This window comes from Mus caroli, chromosome 15, assembly GCF_900094665.2.
Source record: "Mus caroli chromosome 15, CAROLI_EIJ_v1.1, whole genome shotgun sequence".
NCBI lineage: Eukaryota > Metazoa > Chordata > Mammalia > Rodentia > Muridae > Mus > Mus caroli.
In genome coordinates, this window is record NC_034584.1 from 32,482,564 (window position 1) to 32,492,063 (window position 9,500).

The following is a 9,500-nucleotide window of genomic DNA, read 5'->3' on the forward strand; positions in this document are numbered from 1 at the left end:
ACACACACACACACACACACACACACACACACACAGAGGTCTGGTTTTATATTTTTAATGGAGAAAGTGATACAGGCCTTGAGGAAACAGAAGAGGGATGCCTTCCCTAGAGCCCCCAAAATATCTCCCTTGTGGAAAGGGCCACACCAGAAAGTATAGGCTTCACACAGAGCCCACAGCACAAAGGACACTGAAGCACAGGGGAACCCTCATGGAAAAGAGTCATTAGTCACTAGTAACCATAGCTGAGGCTCCTGGGGCCCAAAACTGGATCTGTAGTCACAGGCTTATTGAAAACTGTCAGTGAGCCCAGGGCGCCGGGAGACAAAGGAAAGGCTAAGAAGACTGGACTTAACGCATATTTCCAACAGCTTCCAGGAAAACATAAGCCAGCACTTGGTTTTCAGAAACCAAGAACTCATAATGTATTTTCTATTCAATTAAATATAATGGATGGAGACATGTCAGGCATATGGGTAGATGGACCCAACATATTTGAAACGTAATTGATTAAAAATGCAGTTACAGAAGACACTTTGATGACAGACTGACACAAATCATGTCTAGATTGATAGAAATGAATTTGATCTTAGAAAATAAAAATTTTATTATGTCAGAAAAAGGGGGCATTTGTCTCCAACTTAATTCTCAAATAATTTTAAGAGAGAAAGAAAGAGAGGAATAAGTCAATCAGTCAAGTATGTAATAAAATAAAAACCAAGCAGTGTAAACCAAAGTATGATTTTCAGTGACTCCGGATAAAAGCACTTAGAATAATCATTGGGCCGTTCTTAGATGTTTTCTTGAGTTTGAATTATAGAGTTTTCTTTTTTTAAGTTTTTCCAAGCCCCCACAATCTACGTAATAAACCCGGACATTAAAGCAACATCATCCACTCCTGAAAGGCTCGGCTAGGCCAGCACAACACTTGAAAATGCCAGACTTGGAAAGGTAACAGATTCACTGTGACTACGTTTAAACAAATCCATTCAATCCAGTTTCTTTTCAGTGCCTATCCAGACACAGAGGGGCTCCAAGCCACAGCAATTGCTGACCCCCAAACCGTAAACATGGCCGAAGGTACACAACAAACAATTTTCTTAAAATTATGTACTAATATAGTCATAGTCCTGTATACTGTAATGGAAAGAGGAGAGGAAGAATGGAGAAGGGCAGGGAGGAAGAGAGGTGGGAGAAAGAGAGTGGGGGTGGGGGAAGGAGAAGGAGAGAGAGAGAGAGAGAGAGAGAGAGAGAGAGAGAGAGAAGAAGAAGAAGAAGAAGAAGAAGGAGGAGGAGGAAGAGGAGCAGGAGGAGGAGGAGGNGAGAGAAGAAGAAGAAGAAGAAGAAGAAGGAGGAGGAGGAAGAGGAGCAGGAGGAGGAGGAGGAGGAGGAGGAGGAGGAGGAGGAGCAGGAGGAGGAAGGACTGCAAAGTGCTGGTTACCAGGATGTCAGTCAAGGAATAACTAATTTGTCTCCCTAGTCTCCGGCTCTATTGGACCTCACAGGACTAAGGAGAGGCTGAGCGTGGAGCCCATGGCAAGGCTGGCTCCTTGGCCCACAGCTGTGTGCACCACTGGAAGGACATGACCACCATGCACCACTTGTAGTTGACTCTCATTCTCAAGACATGTGTTCCCCTACCACCATTTTCCAGCTTACTAGGACATAACGATGCCGAGCAGGAAACGAGTCCCAAACAAGCCATGGCTTAGGAAACTGAAGGAAATGAATGAAAACAAGAGAAGGTTATTCGCCAGTGTCTGCCCATGGGGATCTATGAATGTATTCTTCAGTTTTGCATCGATGGGGCTCTAGCTCTAGTATATTATAAATTCTAATTAGACCAATAAGGGGAAAAGATTTTGAAAGGAACAATGCAACCGAATATGGACATTCTATTTAGAAACAGTAATGTTAGCATAACAAGGGAGCTTAAAAAAAGAAAAAGCTAAATAAATATTAAACAGATGGGTGGTCAAATGTTGTTTTTCTTTTTAAGCACAAAGCCTTAATCTAAAGCCAAGCAGAGATGGAGATAATCAGTAAGTTGCCCTCCACAGCCAAAGAGCCTAATACCCAGGAAATTAAATGAAATCAGTCTAAAATACCAACTGGAGTTCAGACAAACTTGGAGCCCCAACGCCAAGCGAAACATTAAAGTGAGTCTGCTATTTTTAGAGCTCTGTATCTTAGTGGCTGTGTAATGAATCAGGATGTGTCTTGGCAAAGGCACTGGCAGACGGAAAGATACTTGTTTTCTTACCAAAAATAGTAGGAGTCTCCTAAAATGTAGCAGAGACGGAGCGACTAGGGTGCATGGAGTCTGATAGCCATTGACTCACGGCAGTGGTAGGTCAGAGCCCGAGGCCAAGGGCTGACACCTTGTCTACTTGCAAAAGAGCCTACAGAAGCACTTCAATTTACAGCTTATGAGACATGTTACACTGAAGTCCAGTATATTCTGGAGACTTTCAGAGATGAGAAATCATCAGGTCACAGGCATGAGGAGTTCAAGCTGGGGCATTGGCTAAGTCTCTCTCAGCTCCATTATACACACTTCCTCATTAGAAAGGATTCTCTCTTTCCATGGGACCCCAGCACGACTTCAAACCACTGACTTCATCTCAGAGTTCTGAGGTGTATGACCCTGTGCAGGGCACCCATGACCATGCTCGGGCTCAGGTTCCTTGCCTATAAAAGGGGAGAGGTAAATGTAGAATCTCTTGGGTCCTTCTCATTCTAAAAATGGACTTTCCAATGACCAATTCTGGATTGCAAACCCTGAGAAACTATTCTGGCTGTTGCCAGGTTCCCCGGATGGGGGCGTGAGGGTCACTAGCAATCAGCATGCTTTAACTTGGTGATATCTTGCAATTGTATCAGGTTGACCAAAGACAGCCCAGCAGGTTCTCCAATATCTCTTATTCAATTCTGAAACCCCAATGCTTCTGGAACATTCTTGGATAGCATAAAGGGCCCTATGTAAGTTGGGCTCGGTAATCTTGAGCATAGAAAGGACTTCTGAGAAGGGCTCTCAGCAGTCATTTGGCCAGCTGGGAGGAAGGAAATATTTTATCCGATGGCAGCTGTGCCTATCTGTTGACCCTCCGCAATACAGGAGCACTTCTTCTCCAAGAGCTCTGCCTCATGGTCTCACTACAATGAGCTAATAATCACCTGATAGGAGTAGAAAGCAGCCAAAGAGCCAGGATTCAAACCCAGACAATCCAGTTTCAAGCCCTGAAGCTTCCTAACACGGCGTTATTATAAATACAACTATACATACTAGAAGAGACACTAATTACTTAGCCTTATAGTCAATTTTTATTTATTTTGTGTGTACATGTGTGTGCAAGCTCATGTGTGTGGGTGTTATCTGTGCACACCTACAGGTGTGGATGTAGAGGTCAGAGCACGAACAACCTCAGGTGTCTTTCCCCTGGCACCGTCCTCCATGTATTTTGGGGTTTTCTTTTTTGAGACAGGGATTCTCATGGGCCTCAAGGTTACTGAGTAGACTGGGCTGGCCAGCAAGCCCGAGTCCACATTTCTGCCTCCCTCGTACTGGGGTTGTAAGTAAGTGGCACTATGTCTCTCTTTATTTACATAGGCTCTTGAGATACAAACTCAGGTCTTTGTGTATGCAAAGCAATCACTCCTTCAAATGGACTATCTTAATAGTCCTACTTTGATTTAACTCTTTTTTGGGGGAATTATTTATTTATGTGTATGAGTACACTGTAGCTGTCTTCAAACACACCAGAAGAGGGCATTGGATACCATTACAGATGATTGTGAGCCACCATGTGGTTTCTGGGAATTGAATTCAAGACTTTTGGAAGAGCAGTCAGTGTTTTTAACTGCTGAGCCATCTCTCCAACCCCTTGATTTAATTCTCAAATACTTTATTTGGAAATAATCACACAGATATATGGAAGCTGCAGAAGCAGAATATGTAAGCCCTTTGAAAATAAGGGCTGGCCTGAAGCATCACCCATGAGTGCTTCTGTCTTTACTTTACAGCCACCACAAGGACATCAATGCTGGGAGAATTGTGGTTGTGAACTGAATTTCTCTGCCTGTCTCGGTATTTCCCTTCCTCCAACCTTCTTGTCTTTCTTATACTCCTAAGGCCTTTTTTAAAAAATTATAGTTGATTTATTTTAAAGACTAGACCTCAATTTGAGTTTTCTTGGTGTATTCTCACAGCTCAATTCAGAGTAGGCACCTTTGACAGCAAGGTCACAAATGTGGTGGCATGTTTTTCTTCTTGCCCTGAGCAGGTGGCACAAAATTCTGATTTCTTTCTTATTATTACTGTTAGCCAGAAAAAAAAAAAAACCTAACAGACTTCTCATTATAAATTGCTCATTTTTCTTTTGTGATTTGTTGGTATTTCACAAGAAGGTACTTTAAAACCATGTAAATACTCCATCCCTCAGCAAACTTACAAATTATCTATTTGGTAACTGTTTAATTTGTTTGTACTAATATGCACTCGGATTTCATTTTTTATTCACTGAACTAAATTTATCATTTTTAATGTTCAAATTATCCGATTTGGCCAGTAGGAGGCCTTTCCAGCTGGCTTCTTGCTGGTGTCCTGGACACTGTCTGCTGAGATGGTGAGATGACTGGTGAGTGACAAAAGAGTTGTGCTCTCTGAAGGGGAGCAGGAGTCCATCTTCTGAGGCCACCACTGCTCCAAAGTCACTGTGATGAGCCAGAATGGGGAGTCAGATGTAAGCGAGCTGTCGGGTCTGGCCACCGAGCAAGCAGGAAGTGATCACTTCCAACAGCAAAGGCTTTGGAAGAGAACTCTCTTCACCGAAGTGTTACAGCTCTATATGACAGACACTTTCTGATGGTCTTTGATAAAGTAACTCTCATGTGCCTTATTCCTTGTGGACAGCGTCTTATATACATTTTGGGGTGGTTGGGGTCTAAAGACAGATGCTTTCTACTGTCTTGATTGGGATGCCTCAACTGCATGTGGAGGGGCTTTGGGTGTTGCCTCTACATGGCTGATTGTCACAGTCCTCTCCATGGGGAACTTGTCAGGAGTAGTAGAAACACTTACCATCTTCAGGTGTGAGGGTACCAGGGTTTCTGAATCCACTTGACCTTACCAAGTTTTCTGTCTGATGGCATGCTCCACTGCTCCACAGATTCTGTGTCCTTCCAAACTTTGGCCAGTAGGGGGTCTTTCCAGTTGGCTTCAAGCTGTGTCCTTTGTCATGGTCCCATCTAGGACAGAACTTGGTCTGCCTTTAGTAGCTTTCCTTACGAGTTCATTCAGGTTCAGGAAGAACACCAAGGAACCTCTCCATTATTCATTGTATTTCCACACATTCCAAACCTATTGTGTCAGCATCTGCCTCCCATCCTATGCATTGGCTTGACCAGGAGCCCAATATATGGCAACACTACGAAGGGCAAAAGCCCCTGAAGCAGCTGCAGGAAGATGTCCAGACATCGGCGTCTACACAAGGAGAATGAAGATCCTTCCATCCTCTCAGAGGAGGATGTGGTCACACACACACACACACACACACACACACACACATATCTGGGAAAGAAAGCAAGCATTTCATAAGCATTACTTATCACACTAGTCCTACTATTTCATATGTAGGAATAGTGTGGCTGCATGTGTCAGATGGTTGACACAGAGCACCATGAGAATATGGAGTCACTCAAACGCCAGCAGATGCCACCTGTGCCACTCAGTAGAACATGACTTTGGGAGAAGTCACAGAGCTTCTATATACCTTGGCCTCTCACTGGTGAAAGGAGAAAGTAGTATGTAGAGAGAATACCTTATGTATTGTATAAATGCATCATCTGTCAATTAAAAAGCCTACAGCCTATGGTTTATGCAGGAAATGGCAGGTGGAACATCTGGGAGGCAGAAAGAATTCTGGGATAGAATGGACATGGGAAGATTCACCCAGGAAGATATGAGGAGATGGACACATGGTACCCGAGCACAGGCATGAGGCAGAATGTAGATTAAAATAAATCGGTTATTCTAAATTATGGTTCTAGTCAGAGAAGAGTCTACCTATGTGGTCAAGGAATTTGTAAGTATTTTTGAGTCTAAGTCTTATTTCTGGGAGCATGGGGCTGGGAGGAAAAATGGACCTAATTTCCACATTAATGGAGAAATAACTACAGCAATGTCCACAAATGGGGTTACCTCACTTTCCTGCTGAAGTATTCCATCATACTTATGTTTGCCTTTGCTGGCAGAGCCCCATCACCCCACCCAGTTCTCACTCCTGTTTCAAATGCCCCCCTGGTCCCTTAGCCTTAATCACCACCTTTGTCTTCATGTCTCCACCCAAATGTGACCACTTCAAATTTTAAGCCATCTTCTTCCATCTCAGTCACTGTTCTCCTCCAGACAAAATTCTCCCTCACTGTTGAAATGCTCTTGTTTAAGCCAGCATGGTTACATGAATCTGTAATTCCAGCACTTGGGACATAGAAGAGGATCGTGAGTTCAAACCCAGCCTGGGCTATAAGCAAGATTGAGTCTCTAAAATGAAGAAAGGATGATGATATCTGTTGGCTTAGAAAGACACTGTCTTTGTTCTTCCTAGGCTATAAGAATATGAACACAGATACCATAGCTATATCCCAGGACCTTGGACAGTGGCTGCTACATAGCAGGTATGTAAGAAATACTCAAGGCACGGATGATCAAATGCATGGAAACTTTTATATAATTTTGTGAGGTTGAAGTAAAATATTTAGCACAGAACCCAGTGCAGTACATCAACAACATCTGTTGTAATAAAAGCCACCAGGAGTCCTCAGCTCTAGTATTGCTATGTCCAGGCACCAGGGTGACTTCAGGCAAACCAGATAATTCTCTGACCTGCGTTGTTCTCATCTATACATTTTGTCAAGGATATTCCAGGACAGACATTCATTGTTTTGCCTATTTCATGGTTCAAGTGCTCACCCAGTTCAACAATAAACTGATTCTTGTTTGGTAAGAGTTGAAGCTCTGTTGCCCCAACAGCATCTCAAAAGGCAGACTGTGCACTTCTTAGGAATTCCAGGATCCATTTGCTAGTTACCCATTCAGTCAAGCTTACAAAGAGGTCTGTAGTCCACTCGGTACACTCCTTTTCATCTTCTACTCTACCCTCTCCCTCCCTGACCTAATTTTCAGACATAAAACAAGAGACTTTTAGCCTAACAGCCTTTTGCCCCAGGCAAAATGAAAGTTTTATCAAAACAGAATTGAGAGAGGTTTGAGAAAGAACAGCTAAAATTGGCATTTATCTTGGACATATTTAATGAGACTCCTAGATCCTAGATAGAAATCTACAATCCTACAGGCATCAGTTTATCTCCCAAAGTAACGTTCCTAAAATATTTAAGCAGAAGTTCGAACTGCGCCTTGGTCATTTAATGTCCAAAAAAAGATGTAAATCTTCCCAGAAGTCCCACGACAATCTCCTCAATGACACCAATCTCAGTGACCCTCTTAGAAAAAGGATTGATTCCTGAGCATGCAGACAATGACTATAGCCAGGTAACTGTGGGGGTGGAGTCGAGTCAGAATGCCAGGAGCTTGGGACATTGTCTGCGTGACTGATAGTCACACACCTCTCCTGCGGGGGGGGGGGTGTCTGTGGGGATGGTAACTTCGACAAGAGCCAGGGGTCCAGGAGACATGATTGAACACCTTCTGTCTGATATAGGTGGAAATCACCACCCATCGGGTGCTCCCGGGGTTCTAGATCTTTGCTCGACTGAAGACCAGGCTGTCTGTGCACAGCCCACTGCCTCACAACCCAGCATCCACATGATGGCTCACAACCACCTGTAACTCCAGCTCCGGAAGATCTGAAGATGTCCTCTTCTGGCCTCCAAAGGCATTGTATGCCTATGATGTAAATACATACATGCAAGGGAAACACTCATACACATAAAATAAAAGCAAGGCAATGGGTCAGGTAGGCAAAGCCATGTCAAAGAAGAATCTGTTAAACACCAGCTCATCATTCCATCCTGGTGATCTAATAAGGTAGGGAATCCACTGGCAACAGAAGCAAAGATAAAAGAAGGAAAAGTCCCTCCAAACTAGTATACACCACCCGACCATGTCAAATGTCGTCCACATGCAAAGTGTCTGAATTTCCCCTCATTTGACTGTGAGAATAAAGTATTCACTAAGGTAACACCAACACCCATGGCTTCACTGAGTAAGGGTGTAGTGTTGCTCCTCATGGACTCGGATGAAGGTCCTAACTCATGATAATTTGGGGACTCTGAGTCTGCAGCTTGCAGCTCTGGGTATTTTTATGCTTGACTTCTGAAGCCACCATGAAACAGACTAGCAGATCAAGAAAAAGACGTGGTCATGGGTCAAGTCAGGAAGGGGTGCACAGTGGACTTCATTGGCCTTAGCCCCATGACATGCTGCAGCTAACAGCACAACTGAACAATGTGTTCTGCTGTGGGACAGCACTGGGAGGAAGCAAGCTTGGAGAATGGCCAACCACCTCTGCTGTCAAGTGCCATATTTAGCCATCAAAGCTTTTGTCTAAATGACTAGATGTTTATAAAAATCCCAACTGCCCACAGGAACAGTCAGCTATCACCTAATGTTAAAAGACAAGCAGTGTCCACAGTAGGGATAGCAAAACATTCTGCAAAAATAGAAAGCATTTAGGCAGAGACTGGGATAATCTGCAAGGTTGCTTCCAAAGTGTTCCTAAGGAGCACACTAGGACAGCCTAAAGCACAGCAGAGGTGGCACAGCAGGCCAGGAGTGAGAACACATACTCTGGATTTTCTGTTGCCTGGACCATTGGTTAAAAAACAGCTGGGCTAGGCTGGAGAGATGGCTCCACAGTTAAGAGCACTAGCTGCTCTTCCAGAGGACCCAGGTTCAATTCCCAGCACCCATAGGAGCTCATACCTGTCTGTAACTCCAGTTCAAGAAGATGCAACACCCTTGCCCAGGCATATGTGCTGGCAAAGCACCAATTCACATGAAGTAAAAATAAACTAATTAATTTTTTAAAAATTAAGTTTTTTTTAAATAGCAAGGCTGTGCCATTTGAGTCTCACAATTTTATTCATGTTTATTACTTAATAAAAGAACTATAATAAAGGATAAGTTGATAAATTTGACTTATAAAAATAAAAGCATTTTATGTTTATAGATAGCATAAAATTAGGGGAAAATAGAATTATTATGAAGAAGCAATTGCCTAAAATACAAATAAATGTACCTGAAAATCATAAAATAATGAAAAAAATAATGAATAAAATATGAAATAGCTGTATAGTAAAACAGCTTAACACCAATAAAACAAAACACAACAAACGAGAAACCTGCCTGAGTAGGGCCACAGGCCTCATCCGGCCGGATCAGCGCCGGGGTAGCAGGAGCGCAGGATTGCCTGACACCCGCCAGCTACCCACGACCCCCGCCGCAGGATTTTGGGACTGCTGGTGAGTGGAACACAGCTTCT

General features: G+C 43.4%; 1 protein-coding gene across 8 annotated transcripts in view; it reads right to left on the bottom strand.

Moving 5' to 3' along the window:
• Nucleotides 1-9,500, bottom strand: part of Ncald (neurocalcin delta) — a 414,228-nt gene that overhangs the window by 241,229 nt on the left and 163,499 nt on the right. The window lies entirely within an intron of this gene.